At 36.7% G+C, this 18,281-nt stretch overlaps 1 protein-coding gene across 2 annotated transcripts in view; it reads left to right on the top strand.

Annotated features, from left to right (window-relative positions):
• The window catches only part of Znf654 (zinc finger protein 654), a 42,578-nt gene that overhangs the window by 2,230 nt on the left and 22,067 nt on the right, over positions 1 to 18,281 (top strand). Inside the window, exon 2 of one of the 2 annotated variants that reach the window (XM_028761179.1) lies at positions 15,442 to 15,523. The gene's annotated coding sequence lies outside the window, so the exon portion shown is untranslated. Of the gene's footprint in view, positions 1 to 15,441; positions 15,524 to 18,281 lie in introns of those variants that run through there. The other variant, XM_028761178.1, reaches the window with a different exon arrangement.

Genomic DNA, 18,281 nt, shown 5'->3' with positions numbered 1-18,281 from the left:
CTAAGATCTTATGCTTTAAGATTTACACTGCATTCTAACATTTTTCACTTTTTCTCTCAGATTCCTATCTAAAGTTACCTCTCTTTCACATAACATGATTGCTTGATTTAATGCGTTTTCTTTTTTATTTATTTATTTTTAAATCAAATTGTAATTTTTACTCATTCACACAGAGGTTATAAACACAAAAAGGCAGGATGTGGGGAAGGGAATGACCCTGGAGCGTGGGTGTTCAGGGAGAATACAGATATCTTTCAGAATAGGGTATCAGCTGGGTGAAGGTTCAGGGGACAGGTCGCTATGACTCTGCCTATGATTCACTTGTCCTTATCTAAGTTGGTATTATCTGCCCAGGCTACCTATTTACAAGGTCTATGACTACTCAGGCTGGTAAATTTCCACAAAAGCTGCCTGTTTACAATAGTTTATAGCCATCTGTTCCAATGTTTTTCCACAGAGATCCAAGCCTTTGTGTTAGTATGACATGTATGACAGGCCTATTGCTGATTGTAGGCCTATGGCTGATTTTAGGCCTTCAGTGTGTAATCAGGGCTGCCCCTGACATCTCCTCCCTTCTCTAAGTATAGAAGGGCTGTGGCAATTCTAATCTTCCAAAGGTGGGGATAGAGGCCAGACCTCCAGTAATTGAAGGGAACCTTGTAATGGCTCCGGTCCCCCTGTCGTTGTCCAGTGAGGTATGAGGGCCATATCCGTCCCGATGTCTTTTTCCTGGAGAAGGGGATACTTTTGACATCAACCCCTATGCAGTCAGGCTTGTCCCTCAGGGAACCCAGAGAGATATGTTTAACTTTTATTTATATTCCCTTGCAGTGCTGAGCCTCGCAGCCTAAGCAAGAATTCAGATCACCAGTCAGAGGGGGTTCTGGGTAGCCCCTCTCTGCTTGGTCTAGGGGCAGAAGTCCCCTTTTTAGGTTGGGTGGAGATGGGTTTTGGGAACACCCTGTATAAAGTAACAACCTCATCTTGAGTCTCATGGTCCTCCATAGCTAACTTATGATAATGTATCTGAATAGGTTTTGCTACCAAATTATTTATCTGTTGTTTCACAGAGTTAGTCAGCCTATTTGAGGCTCAGGGACCAGAAGAAATAAGCAAAAATAACTCCATTAATGGAGTCATTAACCCCATTAATTAAGATGGGAGGAAGTAGGGTTGACAACCATGGAGAGTCTGAAAACCAATTCTTGTACCAGCACTCATCTTTCTCTCTCTCTCTCTCTTACTTTCTCAGGGCCTTCTCTGACCTTTTTCATGTTCTCTTTAACCATCTCTGTCTTGTTTATGTAAAGGCAACATTCTTCTTTAAGGGCTGAACACAGTCAAGAGCTGTACACAGCCTTTTCTATTGTAATAGAGTAAATCAAGTCCAATAGGGATCTTTGCGATTTTTGGAGGTCTCTTCAGACAGGGAAATGAGGGATTTCTTCAGATTAGTGATGTCAGTCTCTAGCTGTTTGATGTTCTTGTCAGTGGACCTTCAAAGGTCTAAGTAGTATAAGTTCAGACGCCAGCATCTGGATTAGAACTTCTTTTTTTTTTTTTTTTTGGTTTTTTTTTGGTTTTTTCGAGACAGGGTTTCTCTGTGTAGCCCTGGCTGTCCTGGAACTCACTCTGTAGACCAGGCTAGCCTCGAACTCTCGAACTCAGAAATCCACCTGCCTCTGCCTCCCAAGTGCTGGGATTAAAGGCGTGCGCCACCACCGCCCGGCCTGGATTAGAACTTCTAACAGCAGACATCATGGGTGATTCATTTTTACCTGGAAAGGAAAAAGAAGGGAATTCTCAGGGAGATTCATCTTCCCTGGATGTCCATTGTTATTCATCTTATTTATAGTTGGGCCTGGCTTTGTGGGGGTATATATTTATTTCATTAATCTTTTTGGTAGCCGGTTAGCTGTGCCTTCTGTGGTATCAAACAGGCATATCAATCCTCAGCCCCATAAGGGAACTGGGTCTAGGCCATTCACTTTAAGGGTAAGAGGGTCCTTCTACATAGCTGTGCATAGTTTTCATTGGTCTTGGTGATACCAGAGGCAGTCAGCAGCAGATTTGCCATGAGCTTTCAGTTTTAGAGAGTTAAATGTGAACAAAGCATGATGGAGAGTATTTCAGGGGGACTCCTTCTGGGGGTTACTGTTCCCCCTCTTTTGTTTTTAAAGCCAATTATGAAAACTATATTTTGACTTTGCCTATAACTACAAAAATTCTTACTCAAACTAGATAAGCGAAAATAAAGTAAGAGAGAAAAGCATTTGCACGTGCATGGATGTGGATTTATTAGGTAGCTCAACCATAAGAAAGCAAACACTGGAACTGGAACTAGTTTCAGGATCTTCTAAATAAAATACTCCAGCAAGCTGATCTTTTTTTTTTTTTTTTTTTTTTTTTCCTAGCCTTAATCTTTTGCTTTAATTCTTCTAGAGCCTCTAACAATACTAGATTAAGTACGGCTCATTAACTTAACTAGCCCTCTTCTTATCAAAAAAAGTATGTTTGGAAGATCTCAAGCCCAGTTTGGGTATGTGTCCCCTACTTGGATTAATCACTACGGTCAGGAAAAGGTTGCTAAACCTTTGGCTTATTCAAGTTACAGTCCCATATCACCCCATTAAACCATAGAAATCCTTGAAGAGATAAGCACTTCTCTCAAGATATGTGTCAGGTAGTTGCAGATGAATCTGGCCAGGTAGGAAAAAATTGATGCCCATAATCAATCAATCAATCAATCAATCAATCAATGTTTTTATATTTTGAAAACTTCCAAAACATTGTCAGTATTCTCTACTGATATTTGAAGAAAATAAGTTTTAAATAACAAATTATTTTTAAGTATAAATAATTATTCTTTTTTGCAAAGTGCTATTATCCTTCCCTCACTTCTTTCTGTAGCTTCATTGGTTTTTCTGGTTTGTTTGTTTGTTTTGTTTTTATGTACAGAATAGAGTTTATTCAGGGCATGGGAAGGGGAGTTGAGGGGTAGGAGAGAGAGAGAAGAGAGAGAGAGAGAGAAAGAGAGAGAGAGAGAGAGAGAGAGAGAGAGAGAGAGAGAGAGAGAGAGAGAGAAGTAGAAGTTGATTATGAGCACATGGAAGGAGAGGGGGAGGGGAATGGGGAGAGAGAAGGAACAAGAGGACATAGCAGGAGTAAGAAGACAAAAGCTGTAGCTTCATTGTTAATTATAGTACTGTAATATAAAAAAGGTTTAAAAGCTTTGGAAGTGTACAACATCATCATCATCACCATTATTAACTAATTGATTAATTTTTGAGACAGATGCTTTCTATGTAGTCCTGACTATTCTGGAACTCACTATATAGACCAGGTTGGTCTTGAATCCTGCCTCTGCCTCCCAAGTTCTGGGATTTTATTTTTGAGATTATAATATAGTTTCAACCCTTCCCATTTCCCTTTCCTCCCTCCAAAGCCTCCCATATTTCCCTTCTTGATCTTCAAATTCATGGCCTTTCTTTTCAGTAATTACTGTTCTGTATGTGACTTAAGGTTTACATTGTTGTGATGGGACAATATGACTAAGGTAACTTTTATGAAGGGAAACATTTAGAAGCGAAACATTTAATTGGGGCTGGCTTACAATTTCAGAGGTTCAGTCTATTATCATCAGTCATGGAGGGAAGCATGGCAGCATCCAGGCAGATGTGATACTGGAAGAACTGAGAGTTCTACATCTTGATCTGAAGGCAGCCAGAAGACTGACTGATTCGTTCACTCTGGGCAGAGTTTGAGCACTAGGAACCCTCAATGTCTGCCTACACAGTGAACACACTTACTCCAACAAGGTCACACCTTCTAATAGTAGCATTTCCATGGGCCTAGAATATTGAAACCACCACAGTATGTATATGTATATACCTATGTATTACTAAATACATCCGTATGAAGTTACTTTTGTGTATGTTTTCAGGGTTGGTCATTTAGTATTGGATAACCAATTGGTGTGTTCTTCCCTGGGTAAGAATATTTCCTTCCCATTCTCAGCATTTCGTAGTTGCCTGAAGTTCTTTGTGCTCGGGTCTTAATGGTCTTTCTTCTGCCCACTTAGGCATGTCTATTCTTGTTGTCCTTGTGCAGGTCATATATTGGTAGTCATGTTGGTGAGAACTTATGGGTCTGACATTTTTAGAAGACCGATCCTTACAGCAAACTCTGATCCTCTTGCTGCTACAATTATTTCAGCCCCTCTTTTTCAATGCTCCTGAGCCTTATTGTGGAAGTGTATTAAAATATATCCACTGGGAATGGGCTCTACAACTCTGCATTTTTGATTATTTGTAATGTTTACAAATTACTGCTGCAAAGAGAAGTTTCCTTGAAGTAAGGACTACACTTATGTAGAAAGACAAATATTTAAAATGTAGTTAGGAATTTTTCTGGTTTAGTACAGTGGTATTTGTGGGTTCCCCTTTAACATCCATGACTTCACTTACCTGGGGTTCAGTATTAGGCATAGTTTCCTTCTTGTTGAGTTGTTCTTAAGTCCATTTAGAGAGCTGTTAGTTACCACTAAGATATGTGTGTGGCTACTACACTGTTAGGGTTACCGTACCATGCTAATCATTGATGCTGTTTGTAGGCATCATAGCTGGGTTAGGGCTGCTGGTTGTTTTCCGCTGTTGAAAGCTTACATGCTACTTCTGGCATTGTAAAAGCTAGTGCTCAGGAAAGAAACACTCAAATCAGTTTAAGCTCAGGGGGCCTTTGAGCCATGTGCAGGAGTGCATGGTATCCTTACTGTTATTATATCTTCCCTCTTCCTGTATTTATCTCACTCCCTATTTAGAGCCTCCCTTCCCATTATTTAAAATGTCATATAGTGATTTCTATTTTGTTTGATAGCCTATTTACTGCTGCTAATATAAAATACAATAGTTTAAGAATTAAATCTTAAACTATCTGCCCTGAATGGAAATTGATCCCAGCATTATTTTGTGGAGGCAGGAGAATCAGAAGTTTAAGGTCATCACTAGCTATATAGGGAGTTTGAGGCTAGCATAGGTTACATGAAACCCTCTCTCAAAAAACAAGAATCAAATGTTATGTTAAGATGGAGAATGCCGAATGAAAGATTTTAGTTATTTGAACAGCTTATTAAGTAGTGCTGTATTTTGAGAACTGCCTGGTCTGGCCTCAGAGGTCCCAGGGAATTGGAAGGCCTGGCGGGATGTGTGTGTGTGTTGGGGGGGACGTTGGAGTGGAAATATGAAGAAAAAAAAATACCAGAACACTGGAGACAGAACAAGACAGGTCTTCATAAGTTCATGCTATCCTGGCCTGCTTATGGTTTTACAAGGCAGAAGGGTTTACATAGTGAGATCATATTGAAAAGTATATGGTTAATTTCAAACATGCAAAATAAACCAATCATTTAAGGACAAAGATACATTTATACAATTATATAAAAAATTACACAATACTACAATTATACAATTATTATTACAATTATATGAAGAATTCACCTATCCATAGGATAGGTGAATAAGATATTAAGAATTGCAGGTCAGGTAACCAATGGAGATTTGCATAAGTCTTACTCAAAATGAGTGCAATGAATTCACAAACTCATCCTGTTATTATTTTTCTGGTTGCCAGATACTTAGTTTCTCTGATATTTGGAGTGAAAGCTATTTTGTTTGGAAATGTCAAACTGAAGCCATTGGGGTTTCTACTACTAGAGAAAAGAGTGAAGCAAAACCATTATTTTGAACTGTATAGATTATAGGAATTGTAGAGATAAGTGTCACCATCATGGATTTGAATGACACAGGTCTGGTGGTTGCTATCACATCTCCCTTTAACTCTCATATTTGTCATGTTCAGAAATTAGGAGTGTTTTGGAGAATGAGAATTGATTATCCTAAACTTATTCAATAATGAATCCTATTGCAACTGTTGTGTGTGTGTGTGTTTTCCCACATGTGAGAGGTTTATTGTGGGGGAAGGGGACAAGGGGTGACAGAGATAAAGGGAGAAGAGAGAAGAGGGAGAAGGTTTCTGTGTTTTTAGAAATTACTCTAGTAGAAGAGAGAACTATATTTTCATTCTAGAAGAAAAATAGGGGGAAAGAAAAATGATTGTTCCATTAAGTTTGTAAGGATAGTATTTTATTTTTCTAAAATAACCAGAAAATTCTTCTAGAAGTCTATAACTATATTTTAATTTATTTCCTGTAAAGCTCTGTGTTTTGTTCTTAAGGAAAAGTTGGAGACAAATAAGTCTTAGTCTCCAAAGTCTTGCAGAATTTAGAGATACTAAACCACCAGTTATACTATTACGTAATCACAATTTTGAGAGTGTTGCAATGTATAATGTATAATGAGAGGGCATAGCAAAGGCTTTGCCTAGTCCGGGATGTTAGTGGGAAACTTGTAGTTGAGTTAACACTGACTTCTGAAAGACTGCTAGGAATAACAAGTCGAAGCAACAGAAGAGCCTTCTATAACCATATAATAAAGGTACCTAGACAGGAAAGAAGTCAGAATATTCACAGGTTTCATTATATTTAGTTTCTGTTTGAAGACTTCTTTTTCATATTTTATATCATGTATATGTAACTTTTATTCAGCTGAAAAAACATACATATGAACTTTGTGTTTGAGATTTTTTTATATGAATGTAATTATATATATATATATTTCTATATATAAATAGGTAAGCTGCTATATTCTCCGGTAGTAATTTATATATGCCCACATTTACAAAATTCTGAACTTCTTGTACTATACGAAGACAGGCCATCTCTAGGCTGGGCAATTTAATTATGGCTTTTAAAGAGATTTTTACAGAAAATGAAAATGAATTGATTTTATTCACCTGAATACTTTTCAAATGTTTTGGAAATGTAGAGTCATGTAAAAAATTTTAAATTAGCAACCACAATATGTCTAACTTTCCCTTCTTTGTAGGCTGTATTTTATAAAAAAAAAAAAAAGAAAAAAAAATATATATGTTGTGTCTATATACAATATATAGATGTGTCTATATGCAATGTATATAGATATGTATATATATATGTGTGTGTGTATATATGTGTGTATATACACACACATATCTGAATTAAAGTATACCTCATATTCATTCCTGGTAGATAAGGAAACTGAGAATTGAGAAGCTTGGAGACTTGCAAATTTCAGGTAGCTTGTCATGACCAGTCTTTCCCTTTTTTCTTGTAAATTGATTTAACACTAAATCCTTCCTTCCTTCCCTTCCTCCCTTTTTTTCTTTCTAATTGAAGATATAGTCGTCTCTCCCACAATAATTTCCCTAACCAATTTCCCTTCCCTTTACACCTCTCCTCAGCCTCAGATCCTCCCCTCCCCTGCCTTCATTTCCACTTCAGAAAAGAATAGGTCTCTAAGAGACTACAGCCAAACAGGCCAAAACAAAATAGAAGATAAGGCTAAAGCTCTCATTTATTGAGGATAAAAAAGCAACCCAATGGAAGGGAAAAATTGTCTCTTGAGCAGGCAGAAGAGTCAGAGTTATATCTGTTCCCACTGTTGGAGTCCCACAAAACCACCAAGCGAACAATCTTAGCATATACTCAGAGGACTTGTTGCAGACCCATGTGGCCGGTGCTTACCATTTGGGTCTCTATGAGTTCATGTGAGTCTTGCTTAGTTGATTTGGTGGGCCATGTTCTCCTGGCATCTTCCATTACTTCTAACTCCTACAGTTTTTCCTCCTCTGCTTCCTGATCTCGAAGAGGAGGGATCAAATGGAGACCTTCAATTTAGACTCTCTGGCTAATGTCTGTCTCTGGGTCACTGCATTTGCTCCTATCTGCTGGAGGAAGTCTCCCGGATGGCAACTTGACAGGGAACCGATCTATGAGCATAGCAGTAATTCCTAACTTTAATAGATAAAACACAATGGCCATGTATGAAACTAAGAACAGAGACAGCAAAATAAAGATATTAATGTGGCTTTTCCAACCTTTTTCTTACAAAAAGGAAAGAATGTTCATGAATTTTAGCATATTTTAGCATCAGGTCCTCAAAAATTACCAAAAGAGTGAACTGGTTAAATTAGTAGCATTCATATGTGCCATGGCAAAAAATAAAAAGATTAGCTTCTTATTCAGAACAGCTAGATATTTTAGGGCTATATCACAGGTTTGCTAGTACATTGCCAATCATTTTTAGTTATCTTACTTTACTGTACTATATTTCAAGCTTGATTTCTAGTATATATTTGTGATAGTTTGTATATGCTTGGCCCAGGGAGTGGCACTATTAAGAGGTGTGGCCTTGTTGAAATAGATGTGTCTCTGTGGGTGTGGGCTTAAGACCCTCACCCTAGCTTCCTGGAAGCCAGTCTTCCACTAGCAGCTTTCAAATGAAGATGTAGAACTCTCAGCTCCTCCCTACACCATGCCTGCCTAGATGTTGCCCTGTTCCCACCTTGATGATGATGGACTGAACCTCTGAACTTGTTAGCCAGCCCCAATTAAATGTTGTCCTTTATAAGACTTGCCTCAGTCATGGTGTCTGTTCATATCAGTATTCCAACCAAATTTTATTTGATTCACTTATAACACACAGTAGTGTAGATAAAAGTGTCAACAAATTTGGAAATCGACATCTGCATTTTATTGTTAAATTTGTGTTGGTAGATGTAGAAAGTGATAAGTGATGAAATAGCCTATTCCTACTTACTGACTGATAGTCATGAGAGTAAAACAAAACTCATGCTCACCTTAACTTACTTTTTAAAAATGATTTTTATTAATTTGAAATTTTCTTTTTTCATTGGTTATTTTATTTATTTACATTTCAAATGTTTGTTCCTCGTTTCCCTCCGCAAACCCCCTATCCCATTCTCCCTCCCCTCTGCTTCTACGAGGATGCTCCCTCATCCTCCCACCCATGCCCACCTCACCACCCTAGCATTCCCCTATGCTGGGGCACTGAGATTTCATACAGTGTATTGTGATCATATTCACCCCACACCTCTCTTTATTTCCTTTCACATCCACCCCCACCCACCTACCTCAGCTTAAGTTCTAACTGATTTAAGTCAAGTGCTCCACAATAAAGGCACAGTGCAAGAAAAGATAAGAATGTTTCCAGGCTTATGGCACTACAGTCTCTACTGTGTTTAACATCAAACAACACTTTACACATTTATACAGATTTTTAAAGTGTGATTTTATTTTTATCAATAGTCAAAATAATCAGTCAGATCAGCTACAAATCTATAAGGATTCTAGTCAGAAAGATGGACAGCATGCTTGAACAGACTGCAGATTTGAACACATAAATGGGCAACTTAAATATTCAAATATAAATGCTAGAAACTAAAAAACCACAGTATTATTCAGAATGTCTAGTGCTTTTGATGGACAAAGAAAAAGGGGTTGGGAATTTAGTTTAAGCAAAGTCTGTGGTTTGCCTTGAACAAAATTGATTGAATCTTGAATGTCGATTAGTAGAAATATCCAATTTAAAAGGCAAAGGAGTCAAAGGAGCTTTAGGAACTATGGGAAAATATAAAACTGTACATTATATATTTATTAAAATCTAAGAGTAGTGGTTCACAGCTTCCTAATACTGTGACCCTTTAATACAGTACTTCATGTTTTGATGCCCCAGACCATAAAATTATTTCATTGCCATTTCATAATTGTTATCTTGCTACGGGTATCAATTGTAATGTACATATTTGATATGCAGGCTATCTTATATGTGTCCTGCAGAGGCGTCATGATGATCCATAGGTTGAGAACCACTGTCCTAGAAGGAACATCTAAAATAAACCAGAAGCAATTCTGACAAAATTCTGACCACAAATTTTCTAAAAGTAAGAAGAGAAATGAATACACAGATCCAGAACTCAGTGCAAGTATGATTTCTCATGCACATATGCATACAGAGTTAGTGCCTCAACAGCCTAATACTCAATCTGAAAACCAGAGAATTATTAGTTCAAAAATAAAGACGTCAAACATAAAATACAAACACATCTTGTAAATAAAACTATATAAGGCAGACCACAATGAAATGACATCTTAAAACAATGTAAAAAAAAAATAAAAATCTCTCACCTGAAATGGATTTCTAAGTTGGAGGAGAAATAAGAGTCTTCAGCCAAATCTGAGAAGTTAGTAGTTCATTCCTAACAGCCCTGAACTAAGGGAAGCAGGGAGAGAGGAAAAAAGTTAAAAACTCTTCAAGGAGCACAAAAATGAGCAAGCATTGGATATGATATTAATGTTTATACTGTTTTTGAAATCCACATATATTTTAAATATAATTTCAAGCTGTAAAGATACTTCTATAGCTAGATTATATGGAATCTTTTTTGTATATTAACATTGATTAATTTTTCTGTACTGAGTGTTAGCTTGAACATTATCCACTTTGGAGAGTAGAGCAAAACATGTGTGAGATTGTTGTTTGTTTTTAAAGCATTCGGCTGTATAGTGATTTGATACGCTGCTACCCAACACCCGACTACTGAGTTGAGATGCTTTTAATACTTAACTGATACTGCTTTTTTTAATTTAAGAACTCTTTTATTTACCTTTTGCTTGATTAATTTATTCTTATGCTAATGTGATATTGATTTAATTACAGAGGCATTTTAGAATATAAAATTAGCCAGTCCTTTACTACTATTTTTTGTTTTATAGGTTCCTTTCCCTTTCTTTTTCCTCTTCAATCCCTTCACCTTCTCTTCACGTCCTCTCTTCTCTTCTCTGCTTCCCTCTCTTTTTCCATCCTCTCTCTTCTTGCCTGAGCTAGCGTCTTTTGCTGCATTGAAACACCATAATCCAAAAGCAAGTTGGGGAAGAAAATGTTTATTTGGCTTACACTTCTATATTGCTGTTCATGACCAAAGGATGTCAGGACAGGAACTCAAACGGTGCAGGAACCTGATGTAGAGGTATGGAAAAGTGCTGCTTATGGGCCTGTTTCCCGTGGCTTGCTCAGCCTGCTTTCTTATAGACTCAGGATCACCAGTCCAGGGTTAGAACTACTCACAATGGGCTGGGCCCTCCTCCATCAATTACTAAGTAAGAAAATGCCTTACAACTGATCTTATGGAATCATTTTTTTTTTTCAAATGATGTTCCCTTCTTCAGGTAACTCTAGTTTGTGTGTCAAATTGACATAACTGTCTAGCACATTTCCTGTTCTCTCTTCACTCCTTCCCCTCTCATCCCCTCCTCTCCCTTCTCTTTTCCTTTCCTGAGACAGGCTCTCACTATGTATCCTTGGTTGCCCTGGAACTCACTATGTAAACCAGGTTGCCTTGGAACTCAGAGGAGATCTATCTACCTGTTCCTCTGGAATGCTGGGATTAATAAAAGGTGTGTGCTACCATGCCCAACTTCATAGTCTTTTTTTATTTCCTTTTCTTGTTTTAGATATTTATCTTTATAATCAACTTCTCTCTAAATTTGTTCGGTTAATGTATGGAAGCACACACAAGGCCCTAACTGTTGTCAAGTCTCTGAAGGCTCTCTATAAAACAAAAGATTAATGTTAAGTAGAGATTCTTTTTAGTTTTTAGGAAGGAAGCTTTCTCAATAACACAAAAGTACTAAGTGGAGCAGGAATGCTGATGTAGAAGCTGAAGTTATCCAGAAGATCTAGCTAAGTAAATTTAAGAAAGTGGTAATTAGACAGCTTTCTTTACCTGTAAAAGAGTACTTGAAAATGATCAACTTAAAAAGAGGGTAGGTTTATTTATTTTGCTTGAGGAGTATATGCATGTGTGTGCGCGCCGAGTTGCCCTTGTGTGTATAGGGCAGAATTGCCCTCTACCTTAACCCAGAACTTGGTGTTTTCCTAGATTGGCTAGCCAGTGAGTCCCAAGGCTTCTTCATCTGTCTTTATACGGGGGTATATGTCATTGTCCTTGGCTTTTATATGAATGCTGAGGTTCATACTCAGGTTCTCATAATTATAAAGGTCGCACTTTATTCAAGGAACTATCTTTTTAGCCACCAAAGGTAGGTTTATTTTAGTTGAAAGTTTTGGAGATTCAGTCTATGGTTATTCCTGTTGGGTCTTTAGAAACACTGTACATCATGGCTGAAAAGTTCACAGATGAGAAAGGTGGTTACCTTATGGCAGCAAGGAAACAGGAGACAAGAAACTACCAGAGACCCTTGATCCCCTTCAAGGTATACAAACAATGACATGGGAATTATTTCAGGACACTCCCACCAGTAACACAAGCCTGTGACCAAGCTTTTATCTATGGCCATTGTAAGACTTCAAACATGTAACCATGTTGTTTAGTTTGGTAGATACACTAAACAGATTTTCAGTGTAGATGGAACAGCTGTGTATTAGAAGATAATGCGAGATAGCTTTTGAAACTGTGTGTTATGTGACCACACATGGTTGTTAATTGAATTAGAAAGTTGTGAAAAATTAGCAAACATAAAACTTTATACACATGAAATCACCAGGTCTTAATTCATACTCAAGTACGTGATGAATTTAAGGTATTTCTGGTTCTGTTCACTCATGTTACATCGCACAACTTCAGCCTTGGTTCTGAACACATAACGTACATACTTTGTACTAACTATACTGTCATGCTACGCAGTATCAATGAGTGCTATCTTAAACATCTTGGCTCAGATTCAAAGATATTTCTTATAAATTGCAGTGTTTTTACTGTACATACAAAATTTTCTATGTAGAGAAACATAATTACCTAATTCTGGAAAACAAAGACTTTTTTAATAGTTTCCTACCAATGCTCTGTGTAAGTACCAAATTAGTAGATCTTTACATTGTATTGTGTTCGAATGCTTGATTGTAAAAGTTGCTGTCTGAGAGCTGACTTGAGTCATATTAAAGAAATGATAAATGAATTTGGGCTTAGGATTAGGTCTGGATTGTCAGCAATTTCTGAAAGTCCCCAAACACACTTCCGTCATTTTGTACTATGTATTTATATGAAGGAACATTTTCAACATTGATGATTATAAAAGCAAAATGTTAATCAACTCTGAAAAACACAGAACATATTCTGTGTCATACATCATACAATATTCAAACAATATATAAATTTCTATGTAACAATAAAAGAATATATATGGAGATTTGTTTTCATCTTTAGTCAGCAGTAAAATTAAATTTATAAGGAAGAATTAAAGTAAATTTCCTTACAGCTATCATCAGTAAGTGATTATACCTGTTGTGCATACCTATATATCCAGAATCATGTAAAATTTTTCAAGTGAAAAGGAACAAAAAGAAAAGAAAAAACGTTTAAAGAAGTCCTGCTGTAACTCAGATAGCCAAAGAAGTTTGTAGCAGTCCAGGCTGACTCTTATTAGAACCTTGTCTACCATTTCTGAAAAATCTAAGGTCTTTAAGAAGTCTACCAAATATCTATCAAGCTTTACTAGTAGAACAACACCTGAATGATGGAACATCTGTTCACAACATGGTTTGCTGGATCCAGTCTTGAGACATACTGCTTAAAGAGAAGGATTCCTTTCAAAGTATACTGCTTGCTATCAGTGGGCCTGTTCATTCAAGGGCTCTCATGAAGGATTACAGTGAAATTAATGTTATTTTCATGCATATATAGCTATTTTTCAGTAAGCAGTGACTTAAAACTTCATGTCTTATTATTTGACAATTTTATTTTATAAAGTGATTCTTGTCTTATAGGTAGTAATTCCCTGATAGACCCAGGAAAATTATATTATCTTTTTTTTTTTTTTAAGATTTATTTATTTTATGTACGTGAGTACACTGTTGCTGTCTTCAGACATACCAGAAGAGGACATCAGATTTTATTACAGATTGTTGTGAGCCACCATGTGGTTTCTGGGAATTGAATTCAGCACCTCTGGAAGAGCAGACGGTGCTCTTAACTACTGAGCCACCTCTCTTGCCCTGGAAAGTTATATTATAATAGCAATAAAAAAATACTTGTAGTGTATAGGAGGATTCTATAAAAAATAATATGTATGGGAATTTGAAGTAGATTCTAACTGCATGGTAAACTTTAGTAGAGGAATTAACTGAAGATGTAGTAAAAGAATTATGCACAGAGCCTGGGAATACAAATGAATTGCTATAACCAATTTTAAAATAGTAAGAGTTAATGTCTTATGAATAAGTATACTTCTTTTTAAAAGACCCTGGGTAGATACCTATCACGTCTACTTAGGAAGTTAACAAGTAGACTTCTTGAATCCAAAAGTTTGAGGCCAGCCTCAGAGCATAGGAGGGGTGAGTGAGCCTCTAATGAGAAAAAGAAAAGTGGTTTTTGAGATAAATCTACTCTTGGAGAAGACGCTATCAAATATTGCTAAGTAGTCAACAAAAGACAAATACATTGTCTAAACTCAGTTGATAATGAGGTTTGAGAGTTTTATTCCAACTTTTACTAATACCATAGATTTTCTCCTGTTTGGTGCTAGGAATTGAATCTAGGGTGCTGTTCATGCTAGGCAAGGACTCTAGCACTGAGCTGCATCCTGAGTTCATTTCAGATTTCTAAAAGTTCTGATTCATGTTGTAGCATGTGATGCTGTCTGAATAATATTCCAAAGAAGTCTCTGAAAAGGAGAACCCAAATGATGTGGCAACTTCATTGTTGTCTTTTTTTTTCATTATTAGAATATATTCATTGTACAAAATAATGGGTTTTACTGAGATTTTTATACACAGATATGATAAACTGTGACTATGTCATCTGACTGATCCACTCACTGTTCACTGTCCTTTCTGCCACTTGTCCTCTTTCCTTTTTCCAGCTCATTTTTGACTTCTGGGCCTTATGCTTTATACTAAAGAGAGATAGTTGTCTTTATTAGTTTCTGATCTCTCTAGGTATTCTACCAAAATAGAAATATTGTATGTTTGTGAGTACACAAAGTTTTCCCTTGATGTATGACGTGTACATTCTAGAATTTCCAGTAGACATTTAAAACTCCAGATAGTAAGGAGCTCCACATACAGTTTTTCCTGTACATATTATCATATAGTGCCAAGCTTGATCTGACATATCTTAATCTCTTCTCTATTTTACATCATTACTTTTTGTGCTTTGTAAGTTGTTTTTGTATTTTCAGACAGTATTTCATGTATTCTAGGCTGGCCTCAAATTTGGCATGTAACTGACAATGATGTTGAACTTCTGTTCTTTTTGTCACTTTCCAGATTCTAGAATTAAAGACATGTACCAATACCTCTTTCTGTGCTGTGCTAGAGATGGAACTCAGGGCTTTGTATATGGCAACTGAGCTAAATCCTTAACCCTTTAATGAGTTTTTAAAAATCAAGTATTTATAAGTAAAATATTTTATATTAGAGAGATGTTACAACTTGGTAATCTTTTAAAATAGAACAAAGCCACAAAGCAATGAAAATTTTATATATATATATATATATATATATATTGTGTTTTTTTTTTTCTTTTCAGGAGTTTCTTTGAGTTGCTCCTGTTCTTTGGAAGAGATGAGTTTTATGAAGAACCCTTAAAGGATATTCTTGGCTCATTCCAGGTAAGATAGTTCACTAGTTTATATTTTATGCACACACAAGTCAGTTTGATTCTCTCTCTAAAAATAGTTTGTCATATTAAGTTTTTGCTTAAAAGTTGTTATGGTCACTTCAGTGACAGTTTTAAAGATTCCTCTATATTGGCAGGTAAAAGAAAATCATGAAATCAATTTTAACTGAATTCTCAAGCAACTTCTATCCAGGATTCTAATGTGGTTGCCTAAAGAACCTAAGTATGTGTGGGAACATACTAACTTTTTCCCTTCCCCTGGTGAAGAAGCAAGCTACTTGCCCTGTTTCTTTTTCTTTTGGCTATCTGCTGATTTTCCCATCTCATGGAACTTCTGTAGGTTGTTGTTCTTGTTACGAAACAAATCTAGACAAGAATGTCAAAGAATTGAGGTGGCTTAGTTGGCAAAATGCCTGCCCTCAGAAGCACCAGGATTTGAGTTTGGCTTCTAACACCCATAAAATCTATTAGGGGCTGGATAGATGACTTAGTAGGTAAAGGTGCTTGCTGCCAAACTTAATGACTTGAGTTCAATCCCTGGATCCCACATTGTGTAGGGAGAAAAACAACTATCAATGAGTTATTTTCTGAATGCCACATGTGTGTTCACACATGTATACCAAATAAATTATTGTAGAAAAAGTTCTAGATATAGATTTACACTTCTGTAATTGTTGTGCTAAGGAGGTGGTAATGGGCTGATGCTACTAGCTCACTGGCTATCCAGTCTAGCTGAGTTGAGAAGCTTTAGGTTCAGTTAAAAGACTGTCTCAAAAATAAAGTGGAGAACAATTGAAGAAGATAGCCACCATCAACCTCTGGCTTCCACACTCATGAGCACACTTCCTTGTGCACCTGTATACACTTGCATACATGCATGTGTACATACAATGCACATAGATGACAAAATTTCAAGACCCCTTCTATCCATCTACAATAGTTTGGTTCTTTTAGTCATTTCTTTAGAAACAACACATAGTACACTGTTCACCCATGTGTTTTCACTGTTATTTCATCAGCACTTCTCTGGGTTGGAGTAAAACACAGCAGAGTTGGAACACTCCAGGGGCTGATCATACATGATCATACTTGTCATATAGAACATTACTATAGTATTAAAGACTTATAGCTAATCAGGAGTTTGGCTGTATTATGAAAATTATATTTAGCATTCTACTGTGTCCATTCTTAATTCAACGAAATAGATCAAAAAAACCTGTTTTCTAATATCAGCACTTGGTAGGTAGAAGCAAGCAGCTAAGTTTGAGACCAGCTTTGTCTTCATAGTGCTTTTTACATCAGCCAGAGCTACAGAGTGAAACCCTGTCTCAAAAATATATAAGTAGAAGATATCAGCAAATCAAAGCAAAAGCAAATCTACTTCGATTACATATTCAAGTTTTTAACAATTATTTTCTGTTTCACTTTGTCTTTCACACTAGTTGGCAATATACTTGTCTTAGGTTTTAATGCTGTAAAGAGACATCGTGACCACAGCCACTCAAAGCAAAACATTTCATTGGGTCTGGCTTACAGTTTCAGAGATTTAATCTGTTATTGTCATGGTGGGAAACATGGTGGGTGCATGCAGACATGGGGCTGGAGAAGGAACTGAGAGATCTACCATCTTGATCCTCAGGCTGCAGAAGAGAACTGAGACCCAGTTCCTCCATTAAGCCACACCTAAGAGCTTCTGGGGACAATTTTCTTTCTTTGCTCAGGAGGTATTCATTGAGTGCCACACCACTACTACTACTGTTTTCATTCCCTTCCATGAAAAACAATAGTAAGTGGAATAGTAAACTCCTGTAATTATGACAGAAAGACAACAAGACTTTTAAAGTGACTATTTTGGAAAGCATTGGCTGCCTTAGAGATAAACCAAATAGGAGATAGAGAATGTTGTCACAAGGGTACTGGAGAAGGACATTTTTTTGTTAAAGGAAGTTCTCTTTGAGTATGTCCTAGAGGTGACAGTTGTGCACTGATAATGGGAACCATCTAAGTGAAGACACTGAAAGATTTTTTTAAATTTGTTTTTTTTTAAATATATTTGTAAAGTTTTGTGCGTGGTATATATGGGTGGCTATGTCTGCATGCATATTTTTCCAACTTCAACTAAGGTTTTTTTTTTTTTTTTTTTTGCTTTAAATGGATGTAAATATTTGTGAAGAGACATACCTGTATATTTTCTCTTGTGAACAGAAGTAATAAGTTACTAAAAATTTCCCACAATAAGGAACAGAAAATATCCCATGTGTACACATACTTTCTGTCTTCAATCCTTTCAGTATCTCTAATTCTGGCTGAAATAGAAAGTCTATCCTCATTACCCCTTTCTCCCTACCAGTTTTAAAATCTCTTCTGCCAGGCAGGCATGGTGGCACATGCCTTCAATCCCAGGACTTGGGAGCCAGAGGCAGGTAGATCTCTATGAGTTCAAGCCCATCCTGGTCTACAGAGCTAGTTCCAGGACAACCAGGCTATAAAACAGAGAAACTCTATTTGGGGAAAAAAAAAAAAAAACAAACCTAAACAAAAGAATAAATAAAAAAGTTTAGTTTTGAACTGTGTAGTACTGGCTGGCCTAGAATGTACCATGTATCCTAGGCTGATCTCGATTTTGGGGCAATGCAACACCTTTGTGCCAGTCTCCCAAACATTAGGATTAAAGGTATGGATCATTACATATAGCTCATTTGAGCCTTCTAACTCACAAAAGCTTTAAAACCTCTGGGTTCCATTTTAAC

The sequence above is a fragment of the Grammomys surdaster genome, unplaced genomic scaffold, assembly GCF_004785775.1.
Source record: "Grammomys surdaster isolate TR1022 unplaced genomic scaffold, NIH_TR_1.0 126679, whole genome shotgun sequence".
NCBI lineage: Eukaryota > Metazoa > Chordata > Mammalia > Rodentia > Muridae > Grammomys > Grammomys surdaster.
The sequence above is the reverse complement of the archived record's forward strand: the minus strand, read 5'-3'. Positions and strand labels throughout refer to the sequence as shown.